Below are 19,013 nucleotides of genomic sequence, written 5' to 3'. Positions count from 1 at the left end.
CAAAGAATTTACCCAAGATACCAATAAAGACTTTCCCTGTTGCAAAAGATTGTTACAGGTTACACACTGTAGACGTGCTTCTGATCCTGATACAACTGAACATTGCTTTGAAGTCTATGACATTATTGCTCAAGTCTTTATTGATTCTGATTCAAAGGCATACATTAAGAAATTGAAAATGCAATTAAAGATACTACATTTTAAGGACTATAGTTGGTTTCATGTTAATATTGAGCATTGCATGTTTAGGATTATAGCAAACTTGAGGCTACTGAAATCTTGAATTCTAACTTCTCAAAAGAAAGGCAAAGTCAAATTTACTCAGACCAGCAGTGAAACTGTGCCCTACATGTCTCCCAACTAAAATAACAGGTCTTCAAGGAAAACATATGCATTTATGGGAAAAGGTCTTTTTTCCCTTCTTTAATAATACCTTTTTGTTAGCATATGCTGTCTTCTTAACAGCAAATTTGACTCATGGCTGAGAGCAAAATAGCAGTCTCATGAGACCTGCCTTTTTAGGGGGAGTCATTATACTTCTTCTGAAGTGTCTGCAGTAACCCATCAACATGGGTTACTGGGTTCTTAATACTGTATAATTATGATATATGTATGATTCTGCTCTTTGTGTAGCTTGCACCTGCTTTTCTTATCCCTACTTAGAGACTCTTTTCATGAGAATAGAAATAGATAGTATTTTTTGAAACACTAGCCTTTGAGCAATAGAGGAAGTATCTATAGATCATAAGGGAATTGTCACTGTCATTGCTTTCTTATTCCCATAAGTGAAGGTTAATCTTAAATCTGAGGCAAATGCAATATCTATACTAAAAGAAAACATCCCTCCCCTTAAGTATGATGCTGTGTATCTCTGTTATCTTCTAGTTAAACCTAAAGATTTCTAAACTGTTCTCAGTTTGGGGATTATCTTTTCTTGTGGTAATTATCTAAGACACAGGGAGTATATATACACTTTTTCTTGGAATTATTGCTGTCACACAGTGTCTCTTACACAACACTGAAATTTTTGGAATATTTTGAAAGTATGTGTGAATTATGGCAATTTTTGTCTGAATCTGTATTTAGGACTTTTTTTTTTTGATGTCTGAATGATAGGTTAACTTGCAGACAATTCAGTCAGTAACCAAAAACCAGCATCTATTGTTATTGCTTGCTCAGATGAGTCCAAAACTATGCTAATAAGAAATCCATTCAGTCCCCCATTCCAACAAAAAATGCAAGTGTGCCTAAGCATGCCAGTAAATTCTTGTCTCAGGTTGCTTATATACTTGGCACCTGCACATATGTCTTTGAGTATGCCAGACTTTTATCTGTGATGAATGCAAAACTGATTGAAGACCTTATATTGCCAGATAATAATTTTTGGACATGCATGCTGATTCATGTGTTTTCTTTATAGTCCTATCATCAGGCTGGTGCACAAGTACAGAAAATTTTTCTCATTTTTCCAGCCCATGTTTCCAGCAGACATTTGCTGCATCCACTCTTGGCTGGCAGGCTTACTTCAAGGTCCATACCTGTCCAGAAATCAGCTCCTCATGCGAATATCCAAGAGTTGAGGCCATCTGTGAAATCTGCTTCTCATCTATCCATCATTAGGGTTTATTGATTGTGCTGTCATTTTCAGGTATAATCTCTGACTCAGGGTCAGTCTCTTTACCGTGAATACTGCAGCTTCCAGCTTACTTTGTAAATGATGAGTGTGGACCCAAAAGAGTCTTTTTGCACAGTGTACAGAAGATCCTAATTAACAGCAGAAGTGACTAGACTAAAATAATTTTTATGGATGCATACAAAATCCTATTTTCATTTAAATTTCAGCTCCATGAGGTTTTGGAATACCTAGTGGAGCTATAGGAATACAGCTTTGGATGAGTTCACTACAAGCGTGCCTCACAGCTATGTCTATGATTCATTAATTTTTCCTGGCAGTTATGTTTTTATTCATGTGGCAAAAAGTTCTAAAAAGATAATACAGATTTAGTAGTTAGCACAAGACTACTCTTCAGAACCTGGATTTGTCTTGGCAGGTTGAGCTACTGTGTGTTTTTTCTGTCTCTTACTTACAAGTTGTTGCGACAATCGAACTAATATTTTTTACAGGGGCTAAAGAAGATACAAATATTTTTGACATGTCTCCCATATGCAGATTTTTCATAGATCCTACTAAAGCTTCACCTCAAAAATCAAGATACCTCTCAACCAGTACAACTGTCTGCACAAACAGGATCCTTCTTATGGGTTGTTAACTTAACTCTGAAGGAATTTCAAATCCAATTTCAACCTATCGAGACCTGCTAAAACTTTGTAAAGATTCAAAGATTATTGCACACAGTCTTCGATCTTGATCTGCAATAGTGTTCTTTCTGTCAGCTTTCTTCTTATTTACCAGAGGAACAGCATAATTGTCGGTATGCATATTTGTTAAATACTGTGCTGATAAAAACTTAAGGAAAAGAGTTCCAAGACTACTTTTAAAGTAGACAATTATGGCACAGTTCAGTTGACTGAAGAAGGGCATCTGGGCCCTGTGGTGTCCTATCTGGCCAATAGTTGTTGCTGTAGAAGGACAGGAGTCTCCCATATTTGGTAGCTCCATGTAGATACCTCAGATACTCTAAGGCACGAAAAATAATTTTTTTAGGCAACTGAAAAAGTCCTCCATTGACAGAGTGCAGCTTTGCTGACAGGTAGACACATCCATGTAGATTTTTTTTTTTTCCCAATCTTGATGTGAATTGCACTCTGATTTCCCCAAACCAAAATGATACTTCTTGAAAATTTTTGACAGCAAAATATGCATGTGTACATTAATTTGATGAAAAAGAAATTGCTGTTACTATAAATAAGAGCCATGATTTGGGGGACTGCATTATAAAAAGGTATTTACGTGTATAAACACAAATATATTCTGTATCTTGGCCTCTCTTCCCTTTTTTTCAACCTGTAATCTTGTAAGTTTGGAATCTGAGTTCATCAGGAATTTATTGATAAAGGAAATCATTTGAAGTGGTTTTACTCTGTAAAGTCCTCCAGGTTCTGGAAATGCATGAGATACCTTTGCTGCCCCGGTTGACCCCATTGATTCAGAATTACCAGGTTGTCTTTATGTGGTGCATAAAAATGTGAGTGCTAAAAATGGAAAATATATATGTATGGCAATTAAAAAAAATGTACATGAGCAATAGGTAACCATTTCTTTCTTAATTCTCTTCCATTCTACAGTATTCTCCAACAACAGTGACTATAAGAAAGCTGTATGCTAACTAAAACCATCAGTGAGAATGTTTGTATTATTTTATCTGCAATCGTGAAAAAAGAAGAAAATGCATACCTGACAGTAAGTGGATTGGCTGAAGTTGGTTGTAGTAACAAGCTGTCTCTGCAATCAGCTGCAACAGACATCACATAGAAGTTGCCTGATCCTGATAATATTTGGAGAGACTGTCATGACTTTCTCTGAGTAGCTCTGGAAAATTAATTCATTCTTTCTGTTCATCCTTTTGAATAGCTTATTAATGCAGACATTATTCTAAAGGAGATGCTGGCATGTCTTTTCCTCCTGTTAGTGTTAGATGTAAACTCATTTAGCATTAATTACATGAATTACGCTTTTTCACAATCTAAGTCTTTAATGAGAAAAAAAATCATGAGATAAAATTGAGATGCTCCAGGCTTTTGTCACAAGAAACCAATTGGTACTGCATGAGAAACAGGAACAACTGGTGATATCTTCAGTAGTCACAGAAGATTAAGGAAACAGGGTGATTCAAATGGAGAGAAAAGATTATCACTTTATCTTGTAAAACAGTCTCACACTATATCATTATTCTCTAGAATCAGCTGACAGGAACAAATAAGAATCTTAAACTGAAACTGTGTTTTTAATAGGAAGAACACAGCACTGGTATGTAAAAATGTCTGAAAAATACTCAGTTTTATTTATCTACTCGTAATGGGTATTAATCAAAATAATTTTCTGATAACAGTTCTGGGAAATGGTATACTCTTGTGGTAGGTGAAATAAGTCTCCTTTAACATAGAAGGAATGTCGTTACATCTCTACTAAGTGGACAGTATGTCCCATCTGCATGAGGATAAGGAGGCTCTACAGAGAGACTTGAATAGATTGGATCAGTGGGCCAATGTTAACGGGATGAGCTTCAACAAGGCCAAGTGCCAGGTCCTGCACTTGGGCCACAACAACCCCATGCATCGCTACAGGCTTGGGGAGGTGTGGCTGGAGAGCTGTGTGGAAGAAAAGGATCTGGGGGTTCTAATTGACAAGCAGCTGAACATGAGCTGGCAGTGTGCCCAGGTGGCCAAGAAAGCCAACGGCATCCTGGCTTGTATTAGAAATAGTGTGACCAGCAGAAGTAGGGAGGTGACAGTCCCCCTGTACTCTGCACTGGTGAGGCCACACCTGGAGTATTGTGTCCAGTTTTGGGCACCTCAATACGAGAGAGATATCGAGGTGCTGGAGCGAGTTCAGAGGAGGGCATCAAAGCTGGTGAAGGGCCTGGAGAACAAATCCTATGAGGAGCGATTGAAGGAGCTGGGACTGTTCAGTTTGAGGAAGAGAAGGCTGAGGGGAGACCTCATCACTCTCTGCAACTACCTGAAAGGACATTGTAGAGAGGTTGGTGCTGGTCTCTTCTCACAGGTGATTAGTGACAGAACAAGAGGGAATGGCTTTAAACTGCAACAGGGGAGGTTTAGACTGGGCATTAGGAAAAAATTTTTCCCAGAAAGAGTGGTTAGACAGTGCAATAGGCTGCCCAGGGAGGTGGTGGAGTCCATCCATGGATGTGCTTAAGGGTTGTTTAGATGAGATGCTGGGGGATATGGTGTAGAGGAGAACTTTGTAGAGTAGGGCTGATGGTTGGACTCGATGATCCCAAGGGTCTTTTGCAATCTGATTCTATGATTCTATGATATATCATTGGAGAGAGTTAGGGATAGCTATCTGCTTAGAGGTGTGTGCAGATATGTGCAGGTGTTTTGAGTTTCAGCAACTGTTGTGGAAATTGCTGTGACTATGGTGCCAGTATAACTCTGTTAGACACAGCGAGCACAATGCTATGGGAAGATGTGTGCACTATCTTTACTTATTGTTATTGGCATAGTTTTAACATGCTACACCAGGACACTATTAAACATGACATTATTCGAAGAGGACTCTTGAAACAGTTTATAAAATCACAAGATTAATTAAATAGCTAAAACAAAATGCTGTATTTCTGAACAAATATAATTGCCAATATTCTTTAAACTTTCATGTTACATATGCTCTATCTGTGCTGATAACTACTTTAAATTCAAGAACTGCCTTGTACTGAGAAATGCTTGGGTTATTGTGAAAAATTTAGTAAGAGATTCTCAAACTAGAGTTTGAGTTGGTAGTAGAGAGCTGAAAATCAAAAAGTTTAGATTTCTTTTTTCTGCGTTATGTTTAGGATATCATTATAAGTAATGATTCAAAAAATCTATGAAGATCAAATGTTTAATTGAATGATGAAGCCTCCTTATGAAAATTACATTTATGACACTTGTAAATGTTACTAAATGCTCAGATGCTAATTCAACAGAAAATACTAAAGTGGAAGTGGTTGAAATGCTTTCGTCTCCAGGGAAAAGCAGAGTTCCTTTTCCTGCAGGTAGACACTGGTAAGCTCACCTCTACAAACTGAGCAGAAGAATAACTTCTGTTTCACAGTAGTTGAGTCTTACAATATTCACTCTCATTCAGGAACTGAAATTAAGTGATTTTGGTGATACTGCAGGTTAATACTGAGATGGTAGTTCTGGTGGTCTGTGTTGACTTGTACCTGAGCAAGACAATTTTACAGCTTTTCAATTCTTAAGTAGTACTATTAAACATTGCTAAGTAGTGCTGAATTTTCAGTAATTGTCGCTATTCATTATAAAATCATGTAGATGAACAAGCTTCTGTTCTAAAACCCTTCAGTTCTTAAGGAATGTGGAAACTTCTCTAAGCTTCCAATAATTGGTAGTAGCAAGTACTTTCCATCTACTTCTGTGAAATACTGGACATCTGACTCCTTTCTGATGGGATACTTCTGTTACTCTGTGTTCAGGGATAAAAAATTTTAATAGCTTTTGCTTATGTAATACTAAAATGACTGTTATTGCCTTTATGACTTCTCTGTTAATTTTATGTCTTCTTTTCTTGGTAATTTTAAAACTTGCTTAATAAAAACTGTAAATGTTATGTTGTCTCCTCATGTGAGTTATCATAAGTTATCATCCCCACCTATGCAACACAGCCCTGTGTCACTTGAGTAAATGGAGATGCTTATGGCATTAGCAGGTTGTCCTCTCAACTATGTATGTTATTACTAGGCCATTGAAACATAGTTTTCAGTGGATTTGCTGGCAGTCAGCTATTCTGCGAAACACCTAAAGATTTGAGAATTTTGATTTGAATTTCAGGTTCTGTGTGGAAGTGTACCTTTCCACACTTATTCATCTTCCTTTTTTTTTTTTTGTATTTCTGCCTATTTCTCTGTTTGTTGTCCTATTTCATTATTTGCAGTCTTTCCTTGTTAGTGTGGTTTACCACTGCAGATTGTCTCCATCTTCTCCACACTTTCTTAGTCCCTTCCTTTTGTTTGCTTCTCTCATCCTATTTCTTGATTTCTGTTTTGCATGTTGCTCCCCTGTCTTTATGTCTGTTACCTCTTACAAAGCAATCTTATCACTTCCTTTTAGTATAGATAACTTTTTCTTTCTATTCATTGCCTGAGTGTAAGCCAGTAGGCCAGCTGTCTGGCCTCATTTCATAGCAAAATTTCATAGTGAGCTCCAGTAACTGGAAGGAGGAACTGCAGAGGAAGTTTTGCTTAGGCCAGAGGAAGATTTCTCATTAAGCAGTCTCAGGAGGTCATCACAGATTTAAGTAAGGTACAGGGAAAATATTTTGTTAGATGAGTTTTCTTGAGCTTTGACTTTCTGAAGAGTCTATAGTGTAATTAGTGTACTGTAGAAATTTAGTACATAGTCTTTCTCATCACAGCTGTTGTAAGAAACCGTGAGGTTTGTTTCAGTGAGTTTGATAGTTCTAAATTTTATGTGTCTTCTCCATCATCATTATTGAATGATGGTCTGTCACACTAAGAGATCTTTGGACTATTTCCGTTACAGAAGTGTCTGTTTACAGGCAAGAGAACATTCTACTCAGTAGTGCTTCTTCCCAAAATTAAACAAATGTAATTAATACTGTGGTTCTGGTGACTTACTGTTCTTGAATAGTTCACTTTTGTCTATAGGAGTAAATACTTAAGACACAACACCATTTCATGCCATTAGGAGTGCCTCACATCTCTTAGAATATTTGCCTTACCTTTTAATAGGAAATCTAACATAGATTTGATGAAAATACAAAGAATACCTAGTAATATGTTACTGAGAAGTTGTACTCTGGTTATGTCTCAAATTTTGTAATAAAATAATAATGTTCTAACTTCTATAAATAACAGACTAAATAGGGCCCAGCTTTCCAACTGGATAAATCTCATATCTTATTTAGTGACATGAGATGCTTCCCATGCCATGTAACCTTTTGCTAGTGTTACTTAGAAGTGACACTTAGAAGTGTCAGACTCTATTGCAATCATGTAAGAATCCAATTATCTTTTTTTAACTTTTTCTACCCTTTTTTTAATCACCAGCCATGCTGAAATTGTAATGAGAATTCACAGGCTTACTTCAGCAGATAGATGGTGGAATGAACACTTTTATAACTGGAATAAAAGCTGTGTTTTATCACAAGTCTGTGTTTTATCACAAGTCCTTCCTATTATCTTGTTTACCTTTAGCAAGGTATGGCAGAATGGAATCCTGTAATATAGTAAACATTACCTTAGAGGAAGATTCAAGGAACAACCCCTTTTTTATTATATGTATATATAAAAAAATAGAGAGAGAGATAAACACACACATACACTTTTTAATATTTTGTTTACATATTTACTTCTCAGCTAGACTTGCTGATACATTTTGGTCTATAGTATTTCCTGACTATACAGATCACTTTTTCACAATTATGTCAAACTTGAGCTGATAGTAACATTAAGGTCACAGTGATGTTGTAGCTTAATCATGGAATCACCTTATCAAAACTGCATGATGTCAAAGCAGCTTGACCTTGCATGTAATTACTGATCAAAAGCAAGCCTAGCAGGTGGTTCAGATATTTCAACTGGAAAAAAATACCGTATCTTTGTTTTCCTTTATAAGTAACAAACAAGGTGACAGTAGCTGGACAAGGGGAGAGCATTTACCAAACTTGTCAGGCCTAAAGTTTTCCCTATATTGCTGCAAAGCTGGAAATAAAATGTTAGAGTAATTTTTAAAAAATATTTTTTCCCCACTCCAGAAACACTAGGCTTACTCCATATTCACTGGAGACTTTCATGTGAGTTACTCCAAGTAGTTTGGAGTGAGCTTCTGCCATCAAAACCAGTTGATTAGCCCTACTCCTGAGCTCTTCCCAAAAATCTTCATGGAACAGTACACAGAAGAGACTGTGAATCATTCTGTGATGGCTGTCTAGTTCAACCCACTATCTTTTTCTGAAGACTTATGGCCTCTCCTTTGGCATGAAATTACATTTGCCACTGTGACAGGAAGTGGGCTCTTTGGTCCTTTGAAAATCAGCCCACTGAAAATGTGCCACCACCAGATGGCTTGTCCAATACAGTGTTTGTCCTTGGTTTCTGTCCCAAGGATCCTGAGAAAAGAAAGAACTGGAAATGTATTGGCCTGCTATTGCTGATACAGTTAGTTCATCCTATAGACTGACACTGAAAGTTCTCTGGAAACGAGGGTAGCTGAAAGAAGGCTAAGTATCAAGTGAATTATATTCATGCACTGCTAAGGAGCAAGCACCCTTTACAAGAAATTGTAAAAGTGAATTTCTCACGTATGTTGCATAGGTAGAGACAAATTCTGTTGTTAGAGTTCACTGAAAGTCACAGTCTGTTGTAGTTTAACCCCAGCCTGCAGCTAAGCACCACGCAGCTGCTCCCTCACTCTTCCTCCCAGCAGTAGGAGGGGGAGGAGAATCGGAAATACAAAAAGTAAAACTCATGGGTTGAGATTAGAACAGTTTAATAATTGAAATAAAATAAAATATAATAATTGTAACAAAAAGGAAGATAACAAAAAGAGAAATAAAACCCAAGAAAAACAAGTGATGCACAATGCAATTGCTCATCACCTGCTGACCAATGCCCAGCCAGCCCCCAAGGAGTGATGCCCTCCTGGCCAACTCCTCTGCTATTTTATGTACTGAGCATGACATCCTATGGTCCTGTGGTATTGAATATCCCTTTGGCTAGTTCAGGTCAGCTGTCCTGGCCATGCTTCCTTGCAGCTTCTTGTGCATCTCCTCACTGTCAGAGCATGGGAACCTGAAAAGTCCTTGACTTAGGATAAGCACTGTTTAGTACCAACTAAAACATCGGTGTATTACCAACATTATTCTCATCCTAAACCCAAAACACGTCACTGTACCAGCTACTAGGAAGAAAATTAACTCTATCCCATCCAGTCTTGTAACAATTCTTATATATTTGTAAATATTAAATGCTTGGAATATTGATATTCTTTAAATATATCACACCTGTTTAAAGTATTATGTGAAAAATTTGCTACAGGATACATACACAGGTAGTAATGGATATAATAAACATTAGCAGATGTCAAGAACAGGTTAAATGCTATGGAAGGTGTCCTTCTGAGGGGAATACGTGATCTTTGCAAATACATCACGTGCCCAAGTTGTCATCCTTAAAAATTAGGGGTCACAACCAAATGAATGTAAATGTCTTCATTTTGTTGTGTTTTGGCACGTGTTTTATGTTAAGAATTTAAGTTGTATTTATGGGCTATGTTTCTTAAAGTTCTTGAAAGTTTTAAATATGAGTACTGTAAAGAATTACAATTTATACCTGCTGCAAGCTAAATAAAAACAAGCTAAATATAATCTAATTCTTATTAGGTTATAAGAAAGGAAATACTGTGTGTAACACTGAACTTTTTGTATACAAACTTACAACATGTACAAAATGAAATAGAGTCTCATAATGAGGGCTTACGTTTCCACAATGACTAGCAAGGTATCCCTTTTCTCAAGAGCACTGGGAATATTTTGGGAGGTATTTGCCTGTGCTAAATATGATCTAATGTGCATAGTTCAAAAGGTCTTTAAAATAACTTATGGCTTGGTGTACAATGCACATATGGTTAATGTAGAATAGATATACATAGTGCAGTGGCTATAAATTTTAGAAGTTCAAAATTCTTTCCCCAGAACAGAATTAAAGGAGTGATACTACATTAGAGAGTACTGAATTTTATTTAATATAACTTGGAAAAAGATAGAGTTGATGAGCTATCCACTTTTTTGATCATAGGCTAGAGAAAGGGACAGGGAAGTGGGAAACCAAATTCAGAAAGTTACTATCTGTTGGAGTGTACTACTTCATCTTCCAGGAGAATGCTCTAACAGCTAGCCTGTAGATTAATGTTAGATAGATTCACTGTCAAGCCGGTTTGTTCATGCTGGATCATTGTGCAATAAAGAATAAAAGATGTAGATATAACTGAGAATAAGTAACAGGGAATGTAACATTGTAGTATAATCAGAAAAAGACTTCAGAGAGAAATATGTCCACTGACTACACCTGTTCCTTGAGACAATTAGTAGGGACTAGCTCATGTCCATTCTTCTCAAGCCTGAGACTCTTTAGAGAGGTAATTTGCACCCCCGCTGGTTATAAGCAAGAGCATACCATGGTGTAGTGGCTACTTTGGACTTTCACAACACAGGCTTCTTTGTTCTTGAACTGCTTACTTCTTGAATGCTGCGTGCTGGCATTGTTATGTTTATACAAGCCATTGGTTTTCAGTAATTGCCTAGACATGATGTTGCTGTAACTGTCATCATTGGTGAATCTGTGATCCCAGAGTGTTTATTTAGGGTTACCTTGTTTGATGGGATACAGCCACATGAGCTAACATGAAATGTTGTAGTTTGGCATCTGTGATCATGTTGTACTGCAAAGTTTGGAGGAAACAGCTGTCTTGCCAAGGATGATTCTCTTTGCCTGCTTGCTTTCATCAAGTGTCATCCCTCACTGCACAGAATGTTGGTTGAGAAAATTGAACTAGGTTGTCCTATTGAGGTGAGATCAGGATTGGGTCTAGAATTTTTCTGTGTAGAAGCCTAGGATATGTGACACGTGCTTTTCCATTTTCTAGGCACCTGTTCCTATTGAATAGAAGAATGATACTTTTCTTTGGAGTGTGCCAATCCCCTGCTTGTACCTGAGGAATGACTTCAGCCTAAGTGAGTCAAATATGAGTCTTTTCATAGTCAATTTTAGTATATATATCCACAAATCATCCATATTGAAAACAACCTAGCTTATAGGGGACATATTCAAGGGGAGTTCCCATTTGTCTTGGGGTAATAGATGGGGTCTGTTTATATGGTTTCTCTACATAATGTTTATAACTGTAGCAATCACAGTGCATAGTTCTCTACAGAGATTTGTGGACTGCCAAGGGAGACTTGTGAGTTCCCTAACTGGTTCTATCAGCTGAAGGTACACTGTATAGGTAGGACTTCTTTTAGTGATTTGGATACCTTCCAGCATAGACAGGTTAGCATTCTTTGCCGTTCCTGAGATGTCATCTGTATCAGTCTCAGAGTGCTAGTCTACATTGTGATGGGTGCCACTCATGCCAGGCTCCCTGCTAGAGGTCACAGCTATTCCTTGATAGCTGAAGCCAGTACGGGGGCAACAGCTCACTCTTGAACTCTTGCAGGTAGAAATTAATTATGCCTTTGCTCACCTTAACGTAAAACAGAGGACTCAGAGAGGTGAGTGGGGTGCTAGGATCTCCAGTGCTGTATTTATGACAAATTTTGGAAATACCACAGGTCCATCTTGCCTAGTAGTCTGTCTTTGACGGTGGCTCACAACAAGTGCCTAGGCAAGAATATAAGGACAGAAAATGTCTAGCTTTTAGTGATATTACCCAGAATATTTTCCTGCACTCTACGCATATTTCGAGAATTATCAGAGCTGGATGTGAGTTTTAGACAGATTTCTCTTTGAGGAACTTGTCCACCTTCCTTTTTCCATCTGGCTAAATTTTTAGCATATGGACTGTCTAGAGGCATCATTGCATTTGATGTGCCTACTCTTTGCTCTGAAATAATACTGTACTGTGGTGTGTTTTCACCAGTTTCATACTCCAGGAAGTTCCTATGAAAACAGTGAAGGAAGTTGGGCCCAGTCCTTTTCTTCCTTCTTGCCTGGAGTTTGGTCAAAGAATCCTCCTTTAGTCAGTAAATTTTCTAACATCCCCTGGACGTTGAACTGTAATTCAGTCTAAAGTCATTTGCCAAGTATCTTCCTGCTAGATGGATTAGCAGATAGAGATTGGATGAGACTGGTGAGCCATGGTCTGAAATGTGATCAGAGTTGGTGGAGGCAGTGATATCAAACAATGATATCAGGCCTGAGTAGCTGGACTCTGTTTCCCAGGCTTGGCATCTTGAAGCACACACAGTGAAAGAACAAATGCTTCAGTTTTCTATGTGGACATGTAGGCTGGAGCCGTTCCATTGCAGATCACATATATAAATAAGATAACTTGGACATTGTTTTGACTAGGACTGCATGCCAGCTGGTGGTAAATGACCATCTGTGATCCTGAGAGTGATGGCAGAAGTCAGTTTTAGGTGCGTTTTTTTTTTTTCCTGAAAGTCTGCAGGTGAAGAAAGAAAAGAGATGGAAAGAACTAGTTTGTGTCTGCTGCATGGGAGGCACTTGTATTTTTGTAGTCTACCTTGAGTAAATCAAAATGTGCTGGTTTAGATGTCTTTTGGAAAACAGATTAGGCCCTTGAGATCAGCAACAGAGTGCCATTCCTCTTTGCTTAACAGAAAAGTCCTTCACCCTGTCCTACAATGCCAGGGTGCCAGTGGTGTGAACCGGTCAGTTCCTGAACCAGATCATGCCTGGAGAGGAGACTGACTCTGGGAAAGTTAGCAGAGCATAGAAATGTTAGATGTTTCTTGAGGTTTCATGGCTGGCTTTCAGCCAGCTTACATGTCTTTCCCTCTTATCCTTCTTTCTTCTCACTCGGATACTCTTGTATTGTGAAGTTCTGGCCATTGCTAACTTGTTATGTATTTTCACATCTGTGGATATAAAATACTGTCTTATTTGCCTGACAATTCAGAATTAACAGCTGTAGTATAGTAGACAATTAATGATGTAAAGATAAGTAATGTATTCTTGCAATCCTAATATTGGACAAATTATTACAATACCTCGAAATATATATGAGTATTATTTTCTATTTCTACATAGTTTAAACAGCTGGAGGAAGCCACCTGTTACTCATGGGGAACTTAACTACCTCAGTATCTACTGGAAGAGCAACGCTGCTAGCCACAAGGCAGAGCATGTACAGGACAGATAGGTACTCCTGTGGTTTCTAAAAAGAAAACCATGTCTCCTTAAATAGTCCAGAGAGCTATCACATCCAGGAATTCCTGTTTCCCACCATTATGGGTTAGCCCCAGTAGGCAGCTAAGCACCACACAGTTGCTCACTCCTTCTCCCCAGTGGGGTGGGGAAGAGAATCAGAAGGGTGAAAGTGGGAAAATTTGTGAGTTGAGATAAAGACAGTTTAATAGATAGGTAAAGCAAAAGCTGTGTGCACAAGCAAAGCAAAATAAGGAATTCATTCACTACTTCTCATTGACAGGTGGATGTTTAGTCATTTCCAGAAAAGCAGGGCTTCATCATGTGTTCTGTGTGCCCCCTCCTATCCTCCTTTCCCCAAGCTGTTATTCCCGAGCACAACATCACATAGTGTGGAATATCCCTTTGATCAGTTGGAGTCAGCTGTCCTGGCTGTGTCCTCACTCAGTTTCTGTGCACCCGCAGCCCACTCACTGGCTAGGCAGTGTGAGAAACAGAGAGGGCCATGGCACTGTTCAGCAATAGCTGAAACACAGACCAAACCACTGTTTTGGTTTCAAATCCAAAACACAACACCATATGAAGAAAATTAACTCCATCCCAAGCAAAACCAGTATACCCACTTATCATCAACCCACCTTCACCAACTATTTGTGTATGAACATTTTATCAGTAGGTCTTTGGCTATTCCATGATGGTAGCTTAATCTCTTTGCACCTGTAAAGTTATATAAAGAGACAGACTACCACAGTCTGTGATGGAAAGATAGTCTGTTGACCTCCTTTCAGTGTTGCTTCATTTTCTCTCTGCAATTTCTCCATCATTTTTTGAAGCAGCAGATGTCAGTTTTTGCAAAAGCTGAGCTTGATTTGCTGTGAATTACATGGCTTATGGAATTGTGGTGAATGGCAAATCTAGTTTAATATTTGGTAACCCCATGCATTCAGGACCTCCTTCATGAGCTCTGGAAGCCTTGTAAATCAGAAAATGGGTGAACAGAGTGATACTATAGCTACAGTTATGTCAACAACTGCTTAAATTTTTCTGCCTATCAGGAATCCCATGTCCAGCTGAAACTTGGTTAAGAGTACTTAAGGTTCACACTTACTAATTCCTCCACTCTGAGAATATGTTGTCCTTACTGTTGTACCTGAATGGGTATATATGTATAATCATGGATATACATACGTTTGTGTATATATATGCGTAGATGTATGTACATACACGCATATATAAAATTAGGGAATGGCAGATTGCTGTAATGGGAGTGTTTAGAAGACTGACAAACCACTCCAGATTTAAATTTTAAAACAACTTTGCCAAATTAATTCATTAACAACACAGTTTGTGCTAATTGTTAGTACTTAACATCATTATCACGACATATAGGAAAATATGAGTCTTTAACAATCATATACCAGGTTAACTGTGAATACATAAAACCACAGGGATGGTGCCATACAATTAGCACTGATGACTATGGTCTTTCCTTTCAGTCATTGAGTTCAAGGTGATCAGATTTGAGGGCCCTTTAATGAGAGAAGTCAGAGCTGAAGCAGGCTTGTCTTTTCTTCTGTGTTTCCTCTTCATATTTTTGTCATCTTTCTTCTCTCCCCAGTATCTCCTGATATTGCTTATTTTCTTTTTCTTTTGTCTTCTTGTCTTTCATTTTTTCTTTCAGTTGTTCTTGTTTATTTGACAGAATGTTCTGCCTGTGTGCTTATTTTGTTCTTTGGCAATTTTTTGTTACTTGGAGGCCTACTGCATCTACACATATGTTCAGTTGTCCCTTTGGCAGTCGTGTTGCTCACATATTTACATAAAATGTTTACACATTGTATCCGGCTGTGTCATCACAGTGTTGCAGAGTACCTGCATACTGGTTTTGATTACAGTATCTTAGTACACTTTTTGCAGTACACTTACTTTACACTTTTGTTTACAGTAGTGTCCACATTTGGGTTCAAGACAAACTAATAATGATTATAGCCTGATTATAACACTTCAAATTTCTAGGTGTCACAGGCTTATGTTTTAACTACAGTTATCATCTGTGTCAGAATGAGTTAGAGGTATGTAAGCTCTCTTATGCCTCATCCTTTGTATTCAGTAGTTTTTCCAGGGCAGGATTTTCTCAGGATCCTTTCAGAGTTCCAAAGCTGCATTGGAATTCCAGGATGGAATTGGAATCATGATGTTAATACATCTGTTTTCTCACCCAGACCTCATGGGTTTGGGTTTTTTATGGATTTGGTTGGTTGGGGATTTTTTGGGGGTGAGGTGGAAAAACAGTTCCTCATGCAGTATTTGTCTGCCTTTTACCAAAAAAAGGAGGGTAGGATTAGGATTATGTGACCCTTCTGATGATTTTCCACAGCAGTTTCTGTTACCAGAAAATCAAAAGGGCATCACCCTCAGAGATGTTCAGAGACTGTCCAACTGATTAAAAGGTTCCCAAGTGGTTCTGACCGTTTGAGTCTATGCTGTGTTCAAACCACATCAGTGGAACTGGTAAAAAAGTTACTAACCCTAAGTATTTGTAGAATGGCTATTGTTAATTCCATTCACATTTTTAGTAACCAGTTCGTTATTGCAAAGGCATGCAGGACTGATGCTGCATGTGGTTGGCAGAGCACATTTCCTCAGAGGGTTTTAAAATCAACTCCACTTACTATGGCAGAGCTTTGTGAGCTTCCTCACATTATGATTGTACATATAGAAAGTATCTAAAAGAAAGAAATTAAGGAAGTTCCTCTATATGTATGTATTGCTTAAATGCACATTCACTAGCCTTCCTTTAATGCTCCTTCAGAATTCTTCCTACTTCTTTTTTTTTTTTTGCATTTCATGACATAAGGTGATGCATATTTCTGCTGATGCAGATGGCATCCAGATGAAATGCTACTTCACCCGCATCTGTATGCAGACACCTACACACAGTAAGTGTGCACACAGTGTGAATGTGAGTAAAGCATCCCATTTCAAAGAAATATACATGTGAGTAGTATTTCTGTAATCATATGTACAAGAAAATTCTGAACAGTAGGTAAAAAAGCGTCATAAGAAAAAAAATACACTGAAAGATAGGAAAGATTTGTTAAAATGTATAAGAACCTACATCTTTAACTACCGGATATATTTCCCTGATAAAAACGGTCTCTCTTTGCAGGAATGTTTAGAGACTGTTTTACATCTTGAAATACATCTTTTTAGTTTCCTTCAATTTTTCTCTATCAGGACTTTTAAATAATTCTGAGAGTACTTTCATATTCAATAGAACTACCCAGAACCCTCATAAAGCTGTAGTTTTTTCTCTCTTTTGTCTGTCATTTGTTTTCCCTTGAAACGAAGTTGTAATACACAATCTAGATGTTTGGATAGTTGTAGTCTTTTATCTCCAGAGTCTAAAGCCATACAGATCATCCACAAGGTTGTTTGATAAAAGAATGATGAGTGCCTAAATCACCATGCATAGGTTGCCAAAGTAGATTTCAGAATTCCTTGCACTGGCTCATGAAATTAATTCCACCTGAATAAAGTATCATGTTCCTTTACATTAATAATTCTAATTACAGTAGAAGCTATTTCAGTTCTATGGAATTTTGTTTGGTATAATAGCCTCTTCTGCCTTTCTGTAAACTATAAGCTGCCTCTTTTTAAAGACTTTTCTCTTTGTATTTTAGTGTGTACCCATCCCATGTAAACCTGAACAATTAAACTGTTAATTTGCTCTCATTTGACTTAGGAATGTCTGACTAGTTCCTAACACTTTAAAAATAATCTTCCTATCAAAATTTGACAGTTTTCAACCCTCATTTTAATACTGCTACCACTTTGATACTTGTTCTTTAATTCTCAGAAAATTGGATGCTAAAATAAAAGCTTCTTTGCATTCTGTCAGTCTTTAGCATTGTCATGTGTAATTTCTGTTCTTTGATGCATCTGAAAGTTCTAGGTGCAGCTTTTTGACATTGATTTTTTTTGTTGTACCCTGAGAAGTAAAAAATGAGATAAATTCTTAAGTTTCTGAAGTATATGTCATGAAGGCAAAGCAGACATGAAAAGAACCGGATAAAGCAGGTGATTGTATGCTTTTGACTTGGAATCTGGCTAGATATTTTTGCTTTCAAAATTTAAATCAGCCTTTTGAGCAATTCCAGTTTAAACTTCATTCTAGATGTGTGACATCATGTGTCCCTGCACATGGAAAATTACATCAGTAAAAATGATCTTGTTGATTATATGTTCCTCAGATTTCCAGAAAGCTTTCAAGAGATTCCCTAACCAGAAGTTTAAGAAACTAAGCAGCCATGGCACAAGTAGAAGGGTACTGAAAGGATGAACAGATTGCTAAACCTTAAAAAACAGACAGTAGGAATAGATGCTAAATTTTTGCAGTGGAGGACCATTGTATTTGGAGATCTGCAATAGTCTGTGGTGAGACCTGTTCACATAAGTCAGGTCTTGCACAATGCACATGACTTGTACTATCATAGAATAGTACAAACCTGGGATATCATGGATACTACCAATCTGGGAAAAGGGCTGTGCAGGGATTTGGAGGTCTGATAATTCAAAAGAAGAATTGGGATCAATTGAATAATTTCAGAAGGACCTTCAGATGCTGAGTGATGGGACAGTAGAGTGGCGAATGAAATCCAGGTTACAGAAATGTGAGGTATGTTAGAATAGAATAGAACAGAATGGTTCAGTTGGAAGGGACCTTCAACTATTACCTAGTTCAACTGCCATGTCCTTCTGAAAGACAGAGTCCTTCAGTATGTTTCCTTGATGTTTTCTTCATTGCATCAAAGTGCTGTTAAATTGCCAGTTGCCAATCTTGGAGATTCACCTCCTGCTGTTCTTTGTTGGCCTTATGCTTCTCAAGCTAGCTCTGTATTGTTAAATACTCAACATCAAAAAGGTGTTCTCAATTTACCTTTGCATGTGTAAGCTTTACAGAAAGTTTCCCAGACTTCATTTCCACTGTGGGAAGTGCGTTCTGTTGTTTCAGTGTAGCAATTTGTCCTAACATACTTTGCTGTGTTTGGACCTGTTAGGATACTGACATTTTACCAGTACTTGAGTGACCTCAGTATCTGTGTTCTTTAACATCTCACCTCAGACACCTTGCCATAAAGTCATGAATCAAGCACTGTGCCATTCCCAAAGTCTACAGTCACTTCTATAATGAAACTTTTCAAACGACCATTGGTTGGGTAGCACGTGCCATCAGCTGTTGTTAGAATACTTACGTGAGCCTCTCAAAGAAAGTGGTTTCTAGTCTTTACATATATTAGATAGAAAAGGCAAGTCTTTACATATGTCTCTGTATCTGAAAGCAACTGACTGAAGGTGACAGTAGTACAAAAATGGCAGTGGGTATGTTCTGTTTTACGCAATGTTAGTGTGTCAGGGATTAGAGCGTTTCTGCTGTGGACCCTGCAAGGGAAGACTTCAGTC

The 19,013-nt window shown here is 37.8% G+C and overlaps 1 protein-coding gene across 10 annotated transcripts in view; it reads left to right on the top strand.

The window, feature by feature from the left end:
- Positions 1–19,013, top strand: part of SGCG (sarcoglycan gamma) — a 149,725-nt gene that overhangs the window by 10,805 nt on the left and 119,907 nt on the right. For 6 of the 10 annotated variants that reach the window (XM_074816023.1, XM_074816015.1, XM_074816013.1 and 3 more), the window contains exon 2: positions 11,308–11,395. The exons of the other annotated variants lie outside the window; for them this stretch is intronic. The gene's annotated coding sequence lies outside the window, so the exon portion shown is untranslated. The remainder of the gene's footprint in view (positions 1–11,307; positions 11,396–19,013) is intronic. 10 annotated transcript variants of the gene reach the window in all.

The sequence above is a fragment of the Strix aluco genome, chromosome 2 (genome assembly GCF_031877795.1).
Source record: "Strix aluco isolate bStrAlu1 chromosome 2, bStrAlu1.hap1, whole genome shotgun sequence".
NCBI lineage: Eukaryota > Metazoa > Chordata > Aves > Strigiformes > Strigidae > Strix > Strix aluco.
Note: the sequence above shows the minus strand (reverse complement) of the source record. Positions and strands in the feature narration are given on the sequence as shown.